The sequence below is a fragment of the Gekko japonicus genome, unplaced genomic scaffold (assembly GCF_001447785.1).
Source record: "Gekko japonicus isolate JY-2015 unplaced genomic scaffold, Gekko_japonicus_V1.1 scaffold207, whole genome shotgun sequence".
NCBI classification, from domain to species: domain Eukaryota; kingdom Metazoa; phylum Chordata; class Lepidosauria; order Squamata; family Gekkonidae; genus Gekko; species Gekko japonicus.
Window position 1 is genome coordinate 675,145 of NW_015175363.1, and position 23,071 is coordinate 698,215.

Sequence of the window (23,071 nt, forward strand, 5' to 3'; positions counted from 1 at the left end):
GAGGTTAGGAAATTCCTAGATTATTATTTTTTGCATGGGGAACCTGGGGAGGGTGCGGTTTGAGGAGTGGAGGGACCTCAGAGTGGTATAATGCCGTAGACTCCACCTGCCAAAACAGCTGTTTCCTCCAGGAGATCTAGGGTTGTTAACCTCCAGGTAGGGGCTGAAGATCATCCAAATGACAGATCAGTTCCTCCCCCCAAAAAAATGGCTGCTTTGAAGGGTGGACTCTATGGTATTATACCCTGCTGAAGTCACTTCTCTCCCCAAACCTTGCCCTCCCAGGGCTCCACCCCCAAATCTCCACAGATTTTCCAACCTTGAGCTGGCAATCCTAAGAGGAACTGATCTCTGTAGTTGGGAGATCTGTTGTGATTCCAGGAGATTTCTAGCCCCCACCTGGAGGCTGGCAACCCTAGAAGGAGAGAAGGAAACAGGAAAAGGGAACAGGCTATGAGGGCTTGCAGATTTCCACTTGTTCATATCTAAAAATGATCTTTTATTTTTCCCAGTAGAGGTCTTTCCACTCCCTTTTTCTGAGGAAGAGACAGAAGTTGATTGGGAAGTGAAAATGGCTGTGGAGCACACTAAGCTGAATGGTCCTGGTGGTACTACAAGCCAGCACTGCAATTGTTTCTCAGCAGTACACACATTGGGTATTAGCTCACCCATTGGTAGAGTGAGGAAAGATAACTGGTGATCTAATACTAATTACCATTGCCAATAAAGGGTCTGAATCAAATGATCCCACAAAGCTTTGGTGGAGTTACTAGAGCTTGGTTATGCTTTCTCTTGGCCATGAGTGGCCCTCTAGAGTAGTGGCTTGCTTGGAAATTTCCCTTTTGGTTTAAATGACCAGTCTGTCTTTGGGAAGGAGACAGTACCTCTCTTTTCCGTTAGTCATCTTTTCTAAGGGATGGCATCTGACTGGTGTTTGGTTGGATTTAGCATAATTATTGCTATTCCAGATGTTGCTTCTTGTTTCATGACAACTCTTCAGTATACCAAGAAGAATGGTCTTTGCCATGCAGGAAAGTGTACTTAGGAGCAAACATACTGAGTTGTGAATTTCTGTTCTAGAAACTGACCATGGTGTCAAGAGGACAGCTGGCTACTTTGGTTGTAAACTCTCTGAAGGCTTTATGAAAACCAGTATTCCCTATCAGCCTGCAGGGACAGACCATCTTAACCCAGTTGATGATGCTAAGACTCCAGCCTTCATTAAACAATGATCCATAAAAAGGAAGTGGTTACAATATCTTCTATTCACATATTGTTAGTATTTTTCTGAAATTGGGACATTTGGCAATAGCCCACTGCCTCCATTTTTTGATTGCATCATGCTGCTGTACAATATCTAGCGGGATATTCTGTAGATGAATCAATGTTTTCTAATTAAGCAAGTTGTGCTGGAGGTATAGAAAATAAATTCTGTTTTGTAACTATACTAGAATTGTGAAACAGCCCTACTCTGTAAGAAAAGGTAGAACAGCAGACTTAGTTCTAGGATATCCCATAGCACAATTCAATTTTAGAAATGTAAATTTAATTTTAATAAATTGAGAATCTTTAAGGTTTTAAATGATAATTTTGATAGTTTAAATACTTGCTTTATGTAGTCCACATACATATGATTGTTCTACTAATTTTTACTAAGAAGAATATGGTTTGGTGTCTGTCTTGTGCAAAAAGAGAGTAGAGGAACAGATTGCTAAGAGCATTAAGCGTTAAGACAAACAATAAACAATGTTTATCTAGAGCAGCAACCAGCCAGGGAAGCAGTTGGATCTTTGGATGACTAAGGAATAAAAGGATTGCTAAAGAAAGATGGGGAGGTGGCTGAGAAGCTCAACAAATTCTTTGCATCTGTGTTCACTGTAGATTGTGCATGTCTTTTCCTGCAACCAGGGCATCAACAAGAGCTTACAGTTGGATCCATTAGCCTAAAAGGGTTAATCATCTTAATAGATTGTATTACCAAAGGGAGATTCCAAGCCGTTCCAGCGGCATTCAGTGATTTGAAAGTTGTGAATGTTGATACATATTAAGAAACAAATGTCCTAATGCTTGTCTTAGGGCTCTGGGAATGTCTGAATCTATACACATACCTTTTTGTTTTCATTCACCTCCTTAATAACAAGTGGTCTAAATGTAAACAGCTACTTTAGACACACTGAAGGAATGGGGCATAGTGGACAGCACCCGAACCACTGAATGCTACAATTTCCTTTAGAATATCCTTCCATTTCCTAGTGCCTGCAGTAACCCTGGAAGGATAAATTAAAGCATCTAGTCCTCATGCTGTCTTGTTACATGGTTGCTTCTGGACTGTGAGGATAGCGTAGGTGAAGACATTGTGAGTGCAAGAAGAAGGACTCTGAGATGTTTGATTGCCTGGACCTGTAAATATCAGGACTCGGCTGTCTGCAGCTAGCCTGTTCTGGTTGAACTGGCCCAATAACTTAGCCTTTCTCTTAAGGGTAATGGCCCCAGATGGCACTAGAGAGTGACAACACAGGATACTATTCCTTTCATATACCACTCCAGTGGGGACTCAGGTATCTGATTGGTTTATTGCTTGGGACTTAATGGTGGCAGACTCATCACTGAATGAGGTAGTTTTGGGGGTCTGGGGCAGTGAGTATTTATTTAGTTTGACTCTGTAATGTTTTAATAGCTAGTTGTACGCTGCCTGGATTCAAAAGGAAAAGTGGGGTTTAAATATTTTAATAATGAAGTAGTTTGTAGCATGGTGAACATGGGTTTGTGTGTGTGTGTGTGTGTGTGTGTTATATAGCCTCTTCTATTAAGAAGATCTAGTTAAGTGGTCCCAGCCACTACATGAATCAGACACAGAGGTAGAACCATCAAATTTAAATTAGTTAGACAGCAGTAGATTGTAAATGCAAGTGCAGCAGGGTTTTCTACACCAGAACAATATTTTGCCAAAAATGTTTTCTAAATGGCTTCCCAGAAAACAACAAAAACAAAAACCCTTCAAAACAAAGTTGCTGAATGCAGGTCAAATAATGCTCTTATTCTAAAGTCACACTACAGTTTCGCTGCTGCTCTACCTCTTCAGCATATAATGTGAAACAGTATTGAGATCATTGGAACAGAAATCACATTTCCAATGGATAATTTTATTTATTTATTAATTAGATTTTTTTAGTTGCCTACTCACCTGAAGGGTCTCATGGTGACATACAACATTAAAACCAATAAAGTAAAAACAACATAAAACAAATAACAAATATTAAATATTAACTTTATAATATGTGGCTTTTACCATACCACTATTAAAACATGTAGTGACTCTCCAAAGGCCAACCTAAATAATTCAGCTTTGCATGGCAGAAACTACACTAGTCTTGTAGGACATGGGTGTCATACGACAGTGCATTCCACAGGGTAGGGACCACAACTGAGAAGGCCCTTCTGTTAGTGACAGCTAACTGAGCCATCCTGGGACCAGGCATCTGCAAGAGGCCCCTAGACTGTGACCGATGGGAACATAGGAGGTTGTAATGGGAATGCTGATCCCATAGGTATGAGGGTCCCAGACCATATAAGGCTTTGAGTTGTTGTAAACATTTATAAGCAATAATTGTTCATGAGGGGGGACTGTTTTATAAGTCAGCTTAATATGAAGGGGGAGGGGTCCCTACCATCTATTATCGGCAGCCTCTGGTGGAAAAGTCTTAGTGTAATGACCTTAGGATAAAAATTGCATTACACCTTACATAGGGAAAGGGAAAAAAACCCAACGGGAATTAAAGCTTTAATAGCATGCCTATGTTCTTTAGAAAAGTGGGTGGATCCGCAGTTGTAAGTTACTGAAAAGAATCAAAGGTCCCAAAAGCAGGTTCAGAACAACAACTTGTAGGCATGTCCCTGGCTTGCAGTTAGCAAATAGTGGAAACAATATCTTGAGTGTAGACATTTCTTTCACTCAGACAAGTGACACAGATTACGCCAGTGTCCCTCAAAACATATGTGAAGTGAATCAGGAGACCCAGTCTGCAAGGCTTGAGGGAAAGGCATAGGATCTAGACAATTGAAAGGGTCAGTTGCCCCACATCTAAGTGGACAGCAGAGGCTTTTTATCCTAGCTAATGAGGCAAAAACATAAGGTTATTCTGTACACTGGTAGCATTTTTTTTTTGGTCAACCCTAGGAACCATCTGAACACGATGCCCCAAAATAGACATTAACTTTTTTCATAGTCCATTTCCCTGTATGCAACATACTATTCATGCAATATTTATGTTCTATAAAATTATCAAGTCTTATGTTAGGAGAAATCCCTTTTAGGAGATTAATCCTTTGCCCAAATCTGTTTTATGTATGACAGGGGCTTAATGGGTTCTTGGCACCAGTGTATACAGAGAGCAGAATTCAGAATAGACACTCCTTATTCCCCATAAAAGAGACAACACAGCTGGATGTTTAGAGAATAAATGTTGTCTTTACTGAATAATATTGGAATTCACAAGCATACAAAAACTGTTTCACACACAAACACACACACACACACACAGGATCCTTTAGGTACAATAGAAATGGAAAGCAATCAGTATAGAAAATAATAAACCTTTAACTAATTGGAGGCAAACACAGAAAAGGGTAACAATTATACTTATCTGATCCAGAAGGGAGTCTGATCTTCTCAATGAAGAAAGCGGGAACAAAAGTTCTATCTAGAGGGATTCTACTTCACACGGATGGAACCAGCCAACACGTGTGGGCTTCTTGGCTGCAGTCCAAGAGAGCACATGAGAATTACCTGCAGTAGAGCTTAAGTTGCCTAAGTGGGAATAAAGATGGCTAGCTAGCTGGCTTGCTAGCTGGCAGAACTTTAGTTACAAAGGTGGGGTAAAGGTGGCTAGCTAGCCAGCTTGCTGGCTGGCTGGCTGGCAGAGCTTAAGTTACAAAGGTAGGGTAAAGATGGCTAGCAAAGAACAAAGGTTGCTCCTCGCCTTTTAAAACCTAGTTTGGGGGTTGGTATCCGTGCCAACCTCCTGTCTGTAGTCCGTCCCATTCCCTATACCTATTGGTTACTGGGATGTGACATATCTACCTAGAGGGAGTGGGCAATATTCAAATCTTAACCTATACTTCAATGGAACCATTTGGTCAAGGTGTCAAAGTTGCATTGCCAAGGAAACCTTTGATGTGTAGATGCTCTAGCTGGTACCAGGCAGTAAACAGGAAGAAGTCACTTTCAGATGCAAACCAGATACAGAGGGTTACGTGTTGACCAGAAATTCCTTCATGGTGGAAGACCTATTGTTTCAAAGAGTTCTCTTTGCTGACCATAATGGAGAATGCTTCTTCTCCCCAAGGCAGGATGGGTAGGTGTGTGTGTGTCTTCATTAGCATACCAATGCAAGCAGACCACATCAGCATAGTAGACAGACCAAAGCACACAGTTTTCCCAAACCCATACACAAATGCAAATACATTCCAAACATTCAAACGTCAGCACAATACAAATAACATACAGTTTTAAGCACATTAGCCAACACTCAGGAAGAAGCTTGCGTCATTGTGCATCTTTAGTCTGTAAACTTGTACATAGATCTCACCTGACCACTGGATTCAGAAAATGATAAGAGGCTGAATTGATCTTAATGGCTGCTGCCAGATTACAGCATAGAAAAACCCTCATCATACTGACTGATGACTAGTTGTGACCATATGTAACATGCTGATGTTAGTGGCTCTAGATAGCTTGTGAGGGTATTCAAAGTAGATTTAAAATTTGGGAATTTGAATCTACAAATAGCACTCAGATTCCTCCTTGTTTAACATGACAATGTAAATCTTCATTCTACCTTATTACACCAGTTTTTATATGGGCACTCCTGAATCAGCCATCTTAAACGTGCTGTCACAATACACCAGGCAATTCAGGCAAGTCACCATCCAAACACTTTGTGTTCCTCTAACCAGTGAAGTGTGTGCCATTCTGTTCTGTTGTGTCAGTCAGGGAACTAATGATACAGACCGTGTTTTTGCACCTGCTTTTTGAAGTTTTTAAACATCAATGCTTCACACAGCATAAAGTTTTAAAATGAGTTAAACCAGTATGTTCACCCCCCCATGTTTCCTTTAGCATCTATCAGCATTTCAGCCACTGTAAAGTTACATTTTATATAGCCCTGTGTTAATAATAAGATGGAGCCGATGAAGTTTTATGGATCAGCTTTGTTTCCACAGTTCAGAAATGGAACACTATGATGGTCCCATCCACTTCCATCCGTCAGAGGCAAGATTTTCACTCCGTTTTTCTTTGCCTGTCTGACTGAGTCGCCCTAGTAATGTGTTTTCCTCTTTCCTGAAGAACTCTGGTTGTCCCACCCTGTGAAAGTACAATATTTTGGCTGCTTGCTCAGCCCAGGAGCCTGAGGGAAGGATTGGGAGCCCACTTTAACTTAAACAAGTTAAATGGCACTCGAGGCATTTTGAAATTCAAAAATAACAAAAAATATTTTATTTAACATAGAGGGGAAAGGTCAGGTGAAATCAGAGGTTAAAATTTCTGGGGTTAAACCAGTACATGCACAGACTTTAGTTCTCTCTCTTTTTTTAAGTCTATGGTTTATTTCATAAACTTGACCCATGCTTCTAAATCAGATCAATGGGTCTTTTGCTGCAAGCCGTTCTAAAAACTCGACTGCTGGCAGGATCGCTGTGCTGGATTACTGTGCTTGCTTCGGCTCTTTTTTATCAGGCCTTGTTGGCTCTTCCTTCTCTGCTTCTGCTTCATTGCGGCACTTTGCTTCTTTTGTATCCCCAGAAGCTGGCTTGAATTTTTACCGCCCCTTGCTCTTCTGTTAATTTAACACCATTTCCCTCTGTGGTACCTGATGTCTCAGCTTCCTCTGATTGAGTGGATTCTTCTGTTTTATCCTCTGACTCTTTCCTCCTGGAGGGAGAAGTTAATTGAAAGCACTATTGTTGTAGTATCTGTCCTCTAGTTTCGCTCCCCATTCCATCGGGTCAAATCCAGTTTTTTCTCTTTCGATTAGGAGATTTTCAAAATACTTGGCAGCAAAGGATGGTATGTCTTGCGACTGGTTCTTCAAAACTTCTCTGGCAAGCCCTTCCAACAGATTTGCGAATCCTTGAGGAATGCATAGAGTGGTGTTAGAGAATGGAATAGACATTGTCTTTTAATAGGCTTTTACCGCTCCTCAATCTCACCTGTTTATTTTCGGTGTGTGCATCTTTGTGGTGGAGGAAAGGCGGCAAGATTCAAGCAGGGGCAGTTTGGCTCTCTCTGCATGGCTTGTTAGGATCCATTGGCTTCACCCTCTGACGGGGAGTACTTGAGAAAATGGCTGTTTTAGGGTGGCCGGCTTGTCATAAAGGGCCACGGTGACATCACTGACTAGGCCTCAGGCTGCCACAGACTTTAGTTCTTATATTTCAGGCTGAGTGTTTCTTATCCAGAGTTACTTAAAATCTTTATACTGAAAGGCTTTTGTTCCAGTGTTTCCCCCAAACACTCCAGTACACTTTCTTTGAGTATCCTCTCTTTTAAAATTATTATTGTTGTTGTTGTTGTTGTTGTTGTTGTTGTTGTTGTTGTTGTTGTTGTTGTTGTTGTTGTTGTTGTTGTTGTTGTTGTTGTTGTTGTTGTTGTTGTTGTTGTTGTTGTTGTTGTTGTTGTTGTTGTTGTTGTTGTGATGATGATGATGATGATGATGATGATGTTGGGTGGGTTCCAACAATTCATACATCATATAAATATAATACAATTTAAAATCATGCACAACATTAATAAATACTATAAAAGCCAATATTTCCTAGCCTAACTATTATGAACAACAACAAAAAATACATGATACTTCATTCTATCAGTAACAGCTAGGGCAGTCAATCCAAAATTCTGTTTAACAGCAGTGAGAAAGGAGGACAGCATCAAAATAGTGATGGGGGGGGGGGAAAGAGGGGAGAGGAGAAGCCAACTGATCACTCTAATTGTTGCTGTCCTCAACCTTATGCCTGGTGGAACATCTCTGTCTTACAGGACCCTGCGGAATTGAACCAGGGCCCACAGGGCCTGGGTCTCACTAGAGAGAGAGTTCCACCAAGTTGGGGACCGGGCTGAAAAGGCCATGGTCGAGGACAGCTGGATCGCTCTGGGGCCAGGGATTACTGGCAAGTCAGTGCCAAATGAGCGCAGTGCTCTCTGGGGGGTATATAGGGAGAGGTGGTCCTGTAGGTACAATGGTCCCAGACCATTTAGGGCCTTGAAGGTAAGTACCAAAACTTTGTTTCCAGAAGGTTGGTGCTGGTACACACTTTCCAGTACCCAAACCCCTTCTCTTGAAACACCAGTACTTGTCTTTAGTTTTTAACTGATGCTTAAGGCTTCTACAGGCAGTTTCTAACCACACCAGACCAGGGATCTCTGTATTCATCAGAGCTAACTCCCCGTTTGAGTGGGTAGGGAAATTCTTCTCTCCATTAGAACTTGACATATTACATCATGACATATTACATCCAAGGAAATTTAGAAGCTGGCAGGCTAGCCTGATCTCATCAGATCTCGGAAGCTAAGCATGGTCAGCCCTGGCTGGTATTTGGATGGGAGACCACCAAGGAAAACCATGGTTGTGATGTGGAGGCAGACAATGGCAAACCACCTTTGAATGTCTCTTACCTTGAAAACCCTATGAGATTGCCATAAGTCAGCCATTACTTGGTGGCAAAAAAGAGAGAAAAATCTAGTACATAAGATACATTAGGCAGAGATTGTGATTTCCTCAAGATATTGTGAGCTTTGTTGTTGAACAGGATGTCCCACATCCAAACACAAATTGTAGCCATTACACATGTAAACACAGTTTATTGCTAGATGGGAAAAAAAATAAAAAACAGGCATTTATTTTAAAAGATGTATATCTTACACTCTCCAAAATCTACCTGAGGCAGGTAGTAACAGAAAATCAAAACATAGTTAAAAATACAAGTGTTGTCATTCAACTACTAAACAGCAGCAGTAAAACAAATCATCAGTATTTTAAAACAACAGACAAGAAATATAAAACAGTATAAAACAGAGAGAGAACGGGGAAAGGAGATAAAATTCAGTTAAAACCCTATTGCAATAGTTCAATTAAGAACTCTCTGTTGAAATAGTTTTGTAGTGTAAAAAGACAACACCACATAAAGAGTACATTGGCTTAAAATACCCTAGAAGTCTGACACGGAGGATCATGTCCCAACTGCAGTTCAGCTTGCCTGCCAACACAACATAATGTGATAGTGAAAAATCAATAATAAGGTTTTGAAGCTTTCCACTGAGGTTTTTTTCTTTATAAAGTAAATTAATTTGCTGCCCTATAAATCACTTTTAAAACATTCTTAGCATGAAGTCTCTTGAAAATAACTGTTGGCAAATGTGACTTTTGAGCAAGTGACTAAAATACAACTGGACATCATAGAATATCATCATGCTAAATACTGTTTGAGTGGAACAGCTTTAATATAAATATGCAAATGTCAGAAACTGGTTATTTACAGGGACAGTATATAAGAAGCTATTATCTCTATCCCCTGCAATTTATAGTTTTCCATTAGCCTGACATTCGTGTGAGACAAAAAAATTTATGAATACACAATGTGGAAGGACTGAATTGAGCATTCAGAAATCATATACCATACTTGTAACAGAATAACCGATCTGGAATTCCAGAGTAGGTCCCTGGCCAGACACATGTAGTCTACATCATTGTCTTTAAAAATCATTACAGTGCTACCCCAGTTCTAGAATCAGGCAGTCTTTGTTATGTCAATAAATGTTTCTATTCTGATCAAGAAGTCACTCACACAGTTTAGGCAAACTGACTAAGATTAACCTAGACCAGAATCATAATGCCCCTGTATAAATCGATGGTGCAGCCTCATTTGGAATATTGTGTACTGTTCTGGTCACCACACCTCAAAAAAGATATTATTGCATTGGCAAAAGTGCAAAAAAGGGCAACTAAAATGATTAAGGGGATGGAACATTTTTCCTATGAAGAAAGGTTAAAGAGGTTAGGGCTCTTTAGCTTGGAGAAACAATGATTGAAGGGTGACATGACAGATTTTTAGGAAATTACCTGTGGAATTCACTGCTACAGGAAGTTGTGGCAGCTACAAGCACAGACAGCTTCAAGAGGGAATTGGATAAACTCATGGAATAGATGTCCATCTGTGATAGTTAACCAGAAGATATAGAGTAAACACTATGTCTGAGACAGGGATGTTCTGTATTCTTGGTGCTTGGGGGGCAATAGTGGGAGGGCTTCTGGCCCCACTGGTGGCTCTCCTGATGGAGCCTTGGTTTTGGCCACTGTTGTCAGCTAGCTGCCATGTTTTGCTTGCTCCCTTCTCTGACCCTGGCGCTACAGCGTATGCTTCATAGCTTGCTCGCTGCTCTGCCCACTTGCTGTAAACAGCGATAGGGAGATAGTGAGAACTAGTGCTGCCAGACTGAGTTATCTGTCTGACCTTGTGACGGAGGGAAGGCTTGCGTTCCATCACTGGTGTGAATATTTTGGCTCTCATGAAGCACTGAGACTCTCCCGCTTATTATGTAACCTTCCGCCGGGAGAATTCCAGCCCGCACGCTCAGATTTCATTTGCTTAACCATTTGCCTCATCCTGCTATATGTAGGGATGTTTCATTCCTATCAATAACCCTGTGGACATGGTAACAGACCTGTAGTCTAATAAAGCATAACGCTTCCCTGGAAACGTGTGTGGAGATTTACTTGCTGTTGAACCTGACAACTGTGTGACACGGAGTGTTGACGACAGAGTGTTGAATTAGATGGGCCATCGGCCTGATCCAACATGGCTTCTCTTGTGTTTTTATGTCTAACACAGTGGCCAACAAGTTCCTTTGGAAAGCCAACAACAGGGCACAGAGTCCGAGACCTTCCCCTGATGTTGCCTCCTGGCTCTGGGATTTAGAGGTTTAGTTCCTCTGAATGTGGAGGTTCCCATCAGTCACCATGGTTGAATATTATATGTGATTGTGTGGAAAAATATGTCCAGTTTTCAATCACTTTTGGTTTGCAATCATACAAAGCTTCTTCTACATGTATGTGGATCCCATTCTACTTGTGTGGATCCCATTTTTCCATTTATTTCAGATACGTTAAAATGCAAAGGTATTAAAATGCAGTATATAACCTAGTAATAATAACAGTCCTACATTTTTTTAAAGTAGGCTTTCTGAATGTAGCTGTCCTTGGGGCCAGAAGAGGGCACAAATATTGAGGAGGTCTCTAGACAGAAGGGAACCAAAGATATGCAGGGAACTCATCCTTTGTGTTGCTTTCTATACCTGAATAACAAGAATCCTTCCAAGAAAAGAGAGAACAGATGTGCAGAGACCAGGTGGCAATAGAGACCAAGCATGCACAAATAGTCACCTATCAGAGACTGCAGTAGGGATGTGCATTGAAAAGAAAAAGTGCAATAATTTGTGATCTGGATTTCAGCAAGGGCACTGCTTTCATTATCCTGATTTTTTAAGAAGTGTTTTTATCAGTTCGAGATATTGGGGTGGGTGGATAAGGGTTGAGAATTCAGGACCTAAATGCAGGACAATTTTTGTTATCCCTTCCCCTGAGCCTTTTTTTAAAAAAAAAAAATTCAGCACCTGAATATTTTTGTATCAATATAACAGTACAACAGTACAACAGTACAACAATATAACAGTACTAGGCTCAACGAATTCCAAGCTTTCATTTTTTTTAAAGAGTAAATGTATTTAAATTTATGTGAAGGAGGCAGAGACTCTTTTTTAAAAATGAAAGCTGTGAATTCAGTGAGCATGGTACACAGGGTATTGCTATATTATATTGATTTAATAACATTCAATTGCAGTTTTTTGGTTTTTTTAGAGACCACAGGAAGGCAGGCATCAGAGCCTACCTTCTCAGCTAGAAAATGGTGGGTGAGTGAGCTAGCAGGTTTGTGGACTCCTGCAAGGGCTCCTCCCATACCAATAGTGGGAGAAAGTGTCCAGCAATGGCAATGCCAGTGTGGTATGCATGGAGCCAGTTCAGTCCTTTCCTTTTTAACAATGTAAATGGTCATGATGGAGGTCAGGTATATCTGACCAGCAGCTATTAACTGGCTATTAGTTTCCTGGCCTGGCTTCCTCTCTTTGTTTCCTTACTCCTGTGCCACCACAAGACTGTCCCAAAATTATGGAGCATACTTTTTAAAAAATTCTCCTGGAATTTCAGTGGTGTTCTGGATCATTCTAGGTATCCTCAAGCCAACCTGAAACAGTTTGAGCTGAAATATAATTTTGGTTTGGGTATAACTGAATGGACACCACTTATTTGAAGATAAGATTGAGGAAAGCCAGTTGATCTCCATGTGATTCCTCTAACTGAGGGTGACCTAATCCTGAGTTGTACTTCAGCAGAGGTGTCCAGCTGCTGGTGTAACCGTGATGCCAACTAGTTTATCCCCATGGATATTCTACAGTGGATTAAAAGCAACAACACCTACCCCTTGACAGGTCCAGACTGCATAGTGAGGGTATTGGAGTCACCCAAAATACCCACCAATCATGCAGTAGCACCTAATGGTGCTGAGTGACATATACAGGCAATCACTGCTCACTGATGTACCCATGCCTGCTCACTCCCCCCCCCGGCAGAGTACCAGAAGCCAGTGAGGAAAGGCTGAGTGACTTTGCAACCCCATCAGGGGTATGTGGCCTGAGCAGCAGTGGCCTCAGTGCACCCCGATTGCATGAGTCCCAGTTCATAGATGACTTGCCTTTTTGCCAGGCAAGGAGACACCAGAGCACCAAGAGGAGAGCACAATATAGCACCCCCAGCAATGTAATTTACATCCCCCATAGCCCACTCGAGAAGAGGCCCATGTGTGAGAGCTGCAAGAGTGGCAGCCAAGAGACAAAACTTACCCATTCTCCTTGCAGTGCTTTAACTGGCAGCCAAACACAAGACAGAAGCAAACTTGAACCTGTGGCCAGGCATCCTAACTTCTAGGCCAAGGAGGCAGATGCAGACTATCATGGCCCAGTGGACAGGCACTGGGATAGACCCCTTGGTTTAATCCCCACACAGGGAAGGCCAAAGGCAGGCCAACCAAGAGCAACTGATGTTCTGCCCTTACCATCAGCAAAAGGGGAACAGGGCATCCCCAGCTGATGGGCCATCCCACACACACATCATTTTGGCTGACACATCTTTTCACAACCCCTCTGCATTACACTCAGTGGGTCCATCATTGCTGGGGTTGCCAGGTCCCATCTTCTACCCAGTGGGGGAATTTGTGGGGTCTTCCAGAACCTTCCCTTTAAATGGTTGGGGAAAGTGAGTGCCCACCCTGCAAGCAAATTCACTGCTTGCAGGCCAGGAGCGGGTGGTCCCTGCTTGAAAAGAGTGGGCATTGTGGCCTGCTCAAGTGGAGTTGCAGACGACTCTTGGGGGTGGGGCTCCCCCCTGCCGGCCAGCTGGCCTGCATCTGGGAGGAGCCCCCACCTGGGGACTGGCATCTCTTATCACTGCCATCAGTCCCCTTTTGCCCCAGAGTCTCTTTCATACGAAGTCCCCCATATACACGTCCCGTCCTGCTGCATAGCTCATCAGATGCCAGCAGTGTAGTGAGGGAATGTGACACCAGTCCCCTTTGCTAGAGTACGAATTTCCCCCCTCAGACTACCCACCTACCCACTCTTAGTGTGACAAGCATACAGCAGCCCGCAAGAGTTGTGAGAGGGAAGAGGGTGGGGGATTGCAGATGGGTGGCCGTATCAGTGTTTCTGCAACTGTCTGCAACATCTCTGAAGAGGTGATCTGGAGTTCATGAAATTTTATATTGTAATACATGTTGTTAGTCTGCAAGGCAACATTGGATCTTTGCCATATTTTGCAGCTAAACAAAATGAATCTCCAGTGTTACCATGAAGATCAACAGCAGGGGTCGTTTCGTAGAAAAAGAGCTAGGGGAACTCATTAGTATAACTCATTAGCATATGTCACACCCCCTGACATCACCAGAAGTGTGTCATAAGGCCACACACCCCGCCCCCAACGGTCCCGGCCGCCACCGCCGGCCTTGCAGCTCCACTGCTGAGCCCCATGAGGGGCCCGGCGGTGGACCTGCAAGGCCGGCGGGAGTGCAAGGAAGCCCCACGAAGGCCCTCCCTGGCCCCAGGCAGGCAGGGGTGGGGAGAGGCAGGGAGGAAGCAACTTACCCTCCCTCTTCTCCTGCCTCCTCCTGGCTGAATGAGGGCTGGAAGCGGGGCAGCCAGAAGCGGGGGGCGGGGCTTCGTCATGTGCCCCGCCCCCGTACCTCACCCGGGGGAACTGCGATTCCCCACGATCCCCCCCGAAATGACCTCTGATCAACAGTATTGATTCCAGCATGAGCTTCCCTGAGTCAGAGCTCAGCCCTTCAGATGTGTGAAGGTGTGATCATTCAGAGAATTCCTATAAGGAAATTCTGGGGTAGGGGTGGGGAGTTGGGACAGAGCATGAGATGGCATGTGTGGATGGGGTGGGAGGGAGCACGCAGCTAGCCTCATCCACTCAACAACAGACAGACAGGAACATAGATCACTCCAGACTTTACTGAACAGCAGCAGGTTAATAGTAATGAGGTCTGATTACTAGGGTTGCAAACTCCTTCTAATAAGTAAGCCCCTGTGCCTTTGCAAGTTGCTGTGGAAAGCCATGTGAAGATGGGGAGGTAACACAGCATTCTTTTGAGTGGCATGGACTTGCTGGATGGATATCTGCCCGCCTGAGTCAGGATGCTGAAAGAGATGGGCTGGAACCAGTGAGATGATAGCCACATGGCACAGGGGTAGAACCCGCACTGGTCACTGCATCTAGTCCATACTACACCAGGAATGCAATCCTCCCAAGTGTCCTCCCTGTTGAATCACCACCTGCATAGAAACCAAACAGAGACATAAGTAATGATGACGAACAGTACAGTGGTTGTGAGCGACTTTTACCATTTTGGGGGTTGGTGTCCAGGTAGGATCTGTGGTTCCCCCATCACTATAGAATGGAATACTCCCTAAGGCAATTGTCATGGTCATCCAAACAACACTTACCCACTTACCTATCTGCTGTATGGGTCTACTCCATCCACTGGGGCTGCTACAAAGGCCTCAGATTCTGCAAGGCATTAGATGCTATGGATGTTTGGCCAGCAGTTCCACAGAGCACAGTGGGGCAGCTGCCAGATACTCCAAACTGCATGTGTGCCCCTGTCCCTCACTGAGGGGGAAGGGCACTCTGAGTCTGGGATGGGGCTCCTAATATCCCTGCTCCCCCCTTCCCCCATCATTGGCAACACTTGTAATAATACAGTCTTGGGAGTATGCCCCATTGCATGAAATTGGGCATACTACTGGCCATGTTATATTGATTTAACAATATTCAATTGCAGATTTTTTTCAAAACCTCCCAGGAAGGGAAGCAGCAGAGCTCAAGGGTGAGGCACATGCAGACTCTTGGGCTAAGAATCCTGGACTTCCATCCCTACTCATCTATCATTGTGTAGTTGACCCCTTGGTGTGTTTCTCTAGAGATGGGATACCTATACAGGTTCTGAAACAGGGTCTGTTAGTCACACAGCAAGATTGCTTGCTCTCCCCCTTGGGGGCTAGTGCTAAATGCCCCCTCTGTTGTACTAAGTGCCCTCTCTGTGCATGTCCTACCACCAAAGTCCAGCACTGTGCACTCTTAAGTGTTTACATCAGAGACATCAGAAACGGGATCCCATGCTGTGCAGCCAATTATCTGAGCTATGGGATGTCCTGGCTGGGGTTTAGGTAGTGCTGGGGAGGGACCATGATTGGGTGTGGGAGAGGGGGTTTGGTCTCTGCTGGGAAGAGGTGTGATTGGCTGCAGCTGTGGTCGGCATCCTGTGCTATGCTGGGGCTTGTGGTTGAGACTGAGTCTTTGCCTTTTCTGTTTTATGGGCACCTGTGGGCCACCACACTTCTTAAAGTGTAGCTTTCTGCTGGTCCTGGAGGACATTTCTGGACTGGAGTGGCTTAGGGAACCATCTAACTCACACCATGTCCCCGTGACTAACCTCTTATGTGCTGTTGTAGCAGTTATGCCATATGCTACTATATCCATGGTGGCTGGCCATGGCAGCGGATCACCAGCCACCATGCTGCTACACCTTTGGCCTATGCTGCATATAACTTCAGTCTAACACCTAGTCAGCTTCTTAAGCACTTTCAGCCCTTCCCCCTGTCAGAACAGTGCTGTAAAAGGAGTGAATGTGTGCGTGCAAGTGTTCGCTTGAAGTCATGCTTGCAAAATGCACATTCTGAGACACACATTGAAGACACCGATGTCTCACCTCTGTCCCAGGGCTTTTAAAATGTGTGAGAAGAAGAGAAGAGATTGGATATATACCCTGCCCTTCACTTAGAGTCTCAGAGCAGCTTAAAAACTCCTTTCCCTTCTCCTCCCCACAACAGACACCTTGTGAGATAGGTGGGGCTGAGAGAGCTCTTTCAAGGAAAGCTCTGACAGAACTATGGCTCACCCAAGGTCATCCAGCAGCTGCAAGTGGAGGAGTGGGGAATCAAACCCGGTTCTCCCAGATTAGAGCCCATGCACTTAACCACTACACCAAACTGAGAGTAACCCTTAGGACTGTACCTAAGAAACAACCCCCACCCGTACATACAGTGGATTTGGGCATCATGGATCTCATGTGATTATAGTCTCTCTAATTCTCATAGCCATATGGGGTCTTGTCTCAATACAATACAATGCACCTTAGGATGGGGCCATGATGTTTTCTTTGTTCGTGTGTGTAATTTCAGGGAAGGCTTTGTTTGTATAAGGTTATCTGCTTAATTAACATTTGTAAAAGCAGTCACAGAATTCTAATTACCTGGTCTCTAATTACTACTTGTTTTATTTACCTTTTCAGTTAATATTTGAAATGAATAAAAAGAACTTAAATAAGTTCTTTATTTGAAAAATAGATTGTAATGATCCTTTTGAGATGACACTAATATACAACATGTCAGTAAAACCTTCTGTTTAGACAAACAAGTAGCTGCTTCTTTGCACAGGTATATATTGATATGTACTGTCTTGGCTAACAGTATGTTCCATGGCTTTTGGTAACTCATGCTTCCTCTTCGTCCTAAACTTACAGACAAAGTGAAACATTTAATATTATTTCTTAAATATAAATCCTCCTCAATGCCAGATCAAGTAGTGTAGCACTAGTTACAAGATGATGTTATAGAAGCAGAAGCCAAACTACATACATCAGAATTGGATATGAACTGGAAGTAGCATGCCTTGGTCTCTGACAAACCACGTATCAGTGGGAATTTGAGCACAAACCTTTCTATTCTAAGCTCAAGACCTTGCCACTGGTAATAAATATTCTGAATATTGCTTGGGTTTTGCAGAGGACTGTTCTTTAGTCAGCAGTATGGTAGACCAGTTTGCACTTTGCCTGGCATGTAAAAAACATCTGCCATTTTTAATAGAAACAATACCTTACACAGCATTAACGAACTATTACAGTGGATCAATGTGTTCTTTCTTTTTTGCTGAGAGGTCTACTATATTGCTGCATAACTGCCAATAGATAAATTGTGCTAAAATAAAAATGCTTATATTAAATGAAATTAATTACTTCTGTTAAATATATTGTTCCTTTTAAAGTCTGCGAGAGCTGTGTAAAGGGCACCCTGGGGAATGCATGCATGCCTCTACATAACCTTTGGCAATGGGAATCCAGGGGTACCAAGGATGTAATTATAAATTTAATAAGATCCTATGATTGCATAAATACAGATGGTAACTGTCTAATCATTAATTCGTCAAAGTACACTTGGGGCCAAATCCCGTGGGATTATCTTTTTTTTACTGTGCAAATCTCATTTAAAGAGAGTTGCATTTTAAAAAAAAGTATACCAAGTCTTTCTTGCTCAACATGTATTCCTTTTAGTAAACCTTAAAGAGGATACGGTTCTGGATTTTGATGCTTATTTCGAATGAAATAAAGGAAATGGGAAGAACCAAGATGATTTCTTCTTTCTGTAAGTTATTCATCCTAGTCTCACCACAGAAAAGGGACAGCCACATGACATGGAATTTAAGTACTATTGAAATGCATGCTCTAATGATTCTGAATATATGGTATATAGTAGTTCATGTGCCTTTATCTATCCAGGTATGGCATTACTGGTGATATTAAGTCACAGAATAGTAAGCTACATTACATATTGGTGATGTTTTAAAATGCCTCTGGGCCATCCAGTCTCACTCCTTTTCACTTACATTCAAAGAATGTCATTGCCCTTTTCAAATTACCTCCAAATGACAAAATGAGCTTCTTCAACATTAAAACCTTGTTCCCTGAATAATCTTTTCCATGTCAGGATTCACTTGATTCATCTCTCTTGGAGTTGATTAGGAATACTGTATTGACCCCTCCCCCCACCATCATTGTGCTTTGACTTCTGCTGGATCCACATGGATCTGAGATTTTTTTTTTTTTTAACTGCACTGGCTGTGATGGATTGACGCACATTGCCACCCTACTTTCCATCAGGCAATATTTAAGTGCTGTCACAAATGGCATTCGCTGGAAGAAAGAAGAATTTAGAGGCGTCTGCTGACATAGCATAGTGCTTTGGGACTCCGTCTTTTAGACTATAAGAATGTACACATTAATTTTAGTGTCTCTTTTGGGAAAGAGGGAGATATAGCAAGTAGAATATGGATATTGACAGTTCAAAATTCCCAAGAAGACCCAGATTGTGAGGTTAAATAAAAACTTCACACATAATTTTCTGAATCAGTTGTTCCGGTGCTTGGTAACACTAGCAAAAGAACCATAAGAAGAGCCTTGCCTGGTTCAAAACCGTGGTTCATCCAGTTCAGCATCCTTTTTCACAACAGTGGCTAAACAGTTGCCAGAGGTGGGGTGGCGACAAACAGGGCTTAGAGGCTAAGGTCTCTGAATATGGAGGCCTCCTTTACTTACCATGGCTTGTAGCCATTGATATCCTGAATCTGTCTTTTAAATCCATCTAGGGTTATGACCATCACTACCTCTGTTGGCAGTGAATTCCATAATTTAATTACTTATTGAGTAAATTATTGACTTTTTCTGACCTGTACCACTGGGTATCCCTGTGATCCAGTATTACGGGAAGAGAAATAAAAGCTTCCTCTATCCACTTTCTCCACTTCACACATAATTTTACAAACCTCTTTTATGTCTCCTCTAGTCTTCTTTTTTCTGTATTAAAAAGTCCAAGACTCTTCAGCCTTTCCTCGTAGGAAAGTTATTCCAGCCCCTTGATCATCTTGATTGCCATCTTCTGTACTTTTTCTAGGTCTGCAATATCCTGTTTTGAGATATGGCAACCACAACTGTACACAGTATTCCAACTGTTGGTGTGCTGTTTCTCTATACAATGGAATTTCAATATTTGCTGTTTTATTCTCAGTCCTCTCCCCGACATGGAGTTTCCCTGTTTTACTTCTGCTGCACACTGGGTCAACATTTTCATCAAGCTATCCACTATAAATCTAAGATTTGTTTCATTCTTGGGCTCAGCCAGTTCAGAACCCATCAGCATATATTTAAAGTATTTTTTGTTCCAGTGTGCGCCACCTTACACTTAAGAACACTGAATTTCATTTGACACATTATTAACCCTACTCACCCAATTGAGATAGAGCCTACTGTAGGTCTTCAAAATCCACTTTGGTTTTCATCATCCTGAATAATTTGGTATCATCTGCACTGCCACTGCACTGTTCACCCCCAATTCTAAGTCATCTGATTTACAAAGAGGACTTCCTTACTAACACGATGATTTGTGCATGGATCAGTGTAAGAAGTTGTTTGCAGCCTGGTCCTGTGTATGTTCATTCCTCTATTTTAGGAACTTTTGAATGAACTCACAGGATCAAGCTGTTAAGTCTGTTTAACCTGTCTGGAACTGTTAAAAGACAATTCATTTAGGATCCCGTTAGATAAGAACTAGCCCTCTTGAGCAAATTTCACAACTTAGGTTTGTAGGTAGATCCACCTCCAACTTAGTGTACCCCCTACACCTGTTAAGTGCCTTGAATGAGACCAGTTGCAGAGAGGGCAGGCAGCTGCCACCAGTTCCATTCATAAAAAATGTTATTTTGCCAAAAGTGCTATACAAATATCATACAATAATGGTTAAAAACATATTCTAACACTGGTTCTTCAGAGTTGCCAAAGTAACTAAGTGTGTACTCATTACATATTTTTGAAGGAAGTTCATAATCTTGATCTTAGTTGGGAATAGAGGTGTGCATTCAGTTTATCCAAGCTGAGACAACCCCCTCCCCCAAATACCTTACCATTATTTTTTTTCAGCCAGATATCAGCCAGGGTATTTATCCAGCTATCTGATATGACCAAGTGCAAAAAATCCCCAAAAATATTCAGGATTTTTTGGGGCCACCAGATAGCTGGTGTTAAAGGGTGTTTAAAGGGATTGCAGTCCCTTTACATACTTTCTGGGTGAAGCCATGGCTCAGAGAAGAGAAGACATTTAAAGGGACTGTGAGCCCTTTAAATGCCTTTTTCCCTCCATTGGAAACAAATGTAGGATGGGCGCCTTCTTCTGGGGCCCATAGAATTGGACCCCTGCTCTTTTTGAAATGGGGGGGGGGCTGTGGAGAGGCACTGGCAGCTATGCTTCAAATTTGCTGTCTCTGTCTCAAAAAACAGCCCCCACAGAGCCCCAGATACCTCCATATCAATTCTCCATTATACCTTTTGGCAGGGGTGGACAAACTTGCTTAACATAAGAGCCACATAGAATAAATGTCAGATGTTTGAGATCCTCAAGACATGGACAAATATCACCAGCTGGCTTGGCTTGGAGAAGGGAGTTAAAGAGACAAATGCCTTCCCCAAGCCTGGTGTGTGTGTGGGGGGTGGCTTTGAGACTGAGAACACATTTAGAGTTAAAGTTGCTTTCTTTCTCTGCTCCGTCCACCACCACCTCAAGCCTACCCAGGGAGAGGAACACTGGCTGGGAAAGAGAAGACCAATCAGGGAGGCATGCCTCCCCTTTGCTTTCTCAGCTGCCATGCCAGGAGCTGCATAATATGTGTGAAAGAGCCGCATGTAGCTCCTGAGCTGCAGTTTGGCCACACCTGCCCTATGGGAACCATTGACTATAATGTTCCCCATAGGTTATAATGGAGCCAAAAATAAAATGGCAATCCCGAATATTTACTGAATCCAAATACCATCCAAATACCATACCGGTATTGGGATTCGGTAATATCGGAAAATGCCAATACTTTTTTGGTTCAATATATCCAACCCCAAAAAATACCGGGTTGTTTTTGTTTGCACACCCCTAGTTGGGAGCCTCCACTCTTATTGCTTGAGGAAATAGAAAGGTGTTGTATAATGTCTGGAAACTATTCAAGATAGTGCTTTGGCAGAGATCAAGAGAAACCGAGATGTCATTGATTACTTCTTTTGTTTTGTACTTAGCGTATGGGGAATCTAGTGGAGAGACTGGTCTCAGTATTCTGGAGAACAGATGAAATAAGGCAGAAATAGCAATGACTGTGAGTGTGTCTTGAAACCACATGGATTTTTAAATGTGAAGCTCTGTGCTTTGGATGTAAGATTCTCTAGTCCTAGGTTATGTTAGCGGTCATCAGGGGAAACAGATGCTACCAAAAATGGTCCTTTTGTTGTTGAGTGAACAGCACTCCATTTGCAATATATAGAACTACTTACAATGCACAGTCTTCCCCCTCTCATCCCCTTTCTGATGCCATTAGCAAATATTGTATTTGGTAGGGATCACTTTCTATAGAAAGGCAGATTTGGGCAATATCCCTGTGACAGTTGTAATATGTCCTGCTCCTAAAACATTCTTAGCCTAGGCTTTGGCCATTACTGCATAAGACAGTACCAACAACTTTTTGGTTAAGTGATGGTCATGTTTCACCTGCTGGTTTCATTTGCTTTCACTGTAATTTGAAAGGAGATTGTAAAAAGTTAAATGATTGCTGTGGTGGGCTTGCTTACAGGGGAGACTGTTTTTCCTTTAAACCACCCTCTCTGTATATAAACGCATTAGTTTTCTGCTGCCACCAGGAACTAAAAATTCCAATTCTCTCTCTTTTGGTAATATGACCCAGGGTCTGGGCACTTCAGAGGACTATGTGGCCCTGAGGAAGGACTGTACTGATTTCTGGGATATGTTCAAACAAAAATTGATTTATTGAATAAAGAACAAAATAGGCTTCTGGTTTTCTTGAACTGTTTCTGGAAAAAGGAACTTGTAAATATAACTGGAAAGGTGTCATACATGGTCTCTCAGACACCAAAATTCCACGCTGACAGGCTTCTCTTTCTCATATATGTAGTCACACTGACTAAGCTCTTTGTCTTAGGCACACAAGAGAAAACATTTGTCTAACCACACAGTTTAGACACTACTTGTTTCTTTGTCATATAGACTCTCTCACAAAACAATTAGTCACACGGACCCTCTTGATAGCTTTTCCACACTTCACTTTCCAAAGACCCGTACACAGAACTCTCTGTCATAAAAACACACACTCAGATTCCTCTCAGAACATCCCTCCTCCCACACTCTCAGTCATCAGCCAATCACAGCACACCCATTTCCCCCTGTCACTCTTCTTACAGTACTGCAGTCAAATACAACTTTTAAAGACACACACACACACCAAAACATGGAATCATTACAATTGCAAATTGCAATTTTATACTTTATGAATTGGCTAGGACTAGGCATTATGGCAACTGATACCATTAGCTGTTTCTCCTCCTTCTCCTCCTTTTAATCTAGTAGCATTTAGAAATACAAAACGTATGGCATTAAATCACTGTATTGTGAGTTCTCCCATTCCCTCTATACTTCATTAGGTGCTGTTTATGGAGTTGGGAAACATACAGTGCAATGATGTCCTATCATATACTTTGTATGCATATGTTTTACTGGAGGAGGGATGAAAAAGATGCAGGAATG

General features: G+C 42.4%; 1 protein-coding gene across 3 annotated transcripts in view; it reads left to right on the forward strand.

Annotated features, from left to right (window-relative positions):
* GBE1 (glucan (1,4-alpha-), branching enzyme 1) overlaps positions 1 to 23,071 on the forward strand; it is a 249,753-nt gene that overhangs the window by 90,669 nt on the left and 136,013 nt on the right. The gene's annotated exons all lie outside the window — the stretch shown is intronic.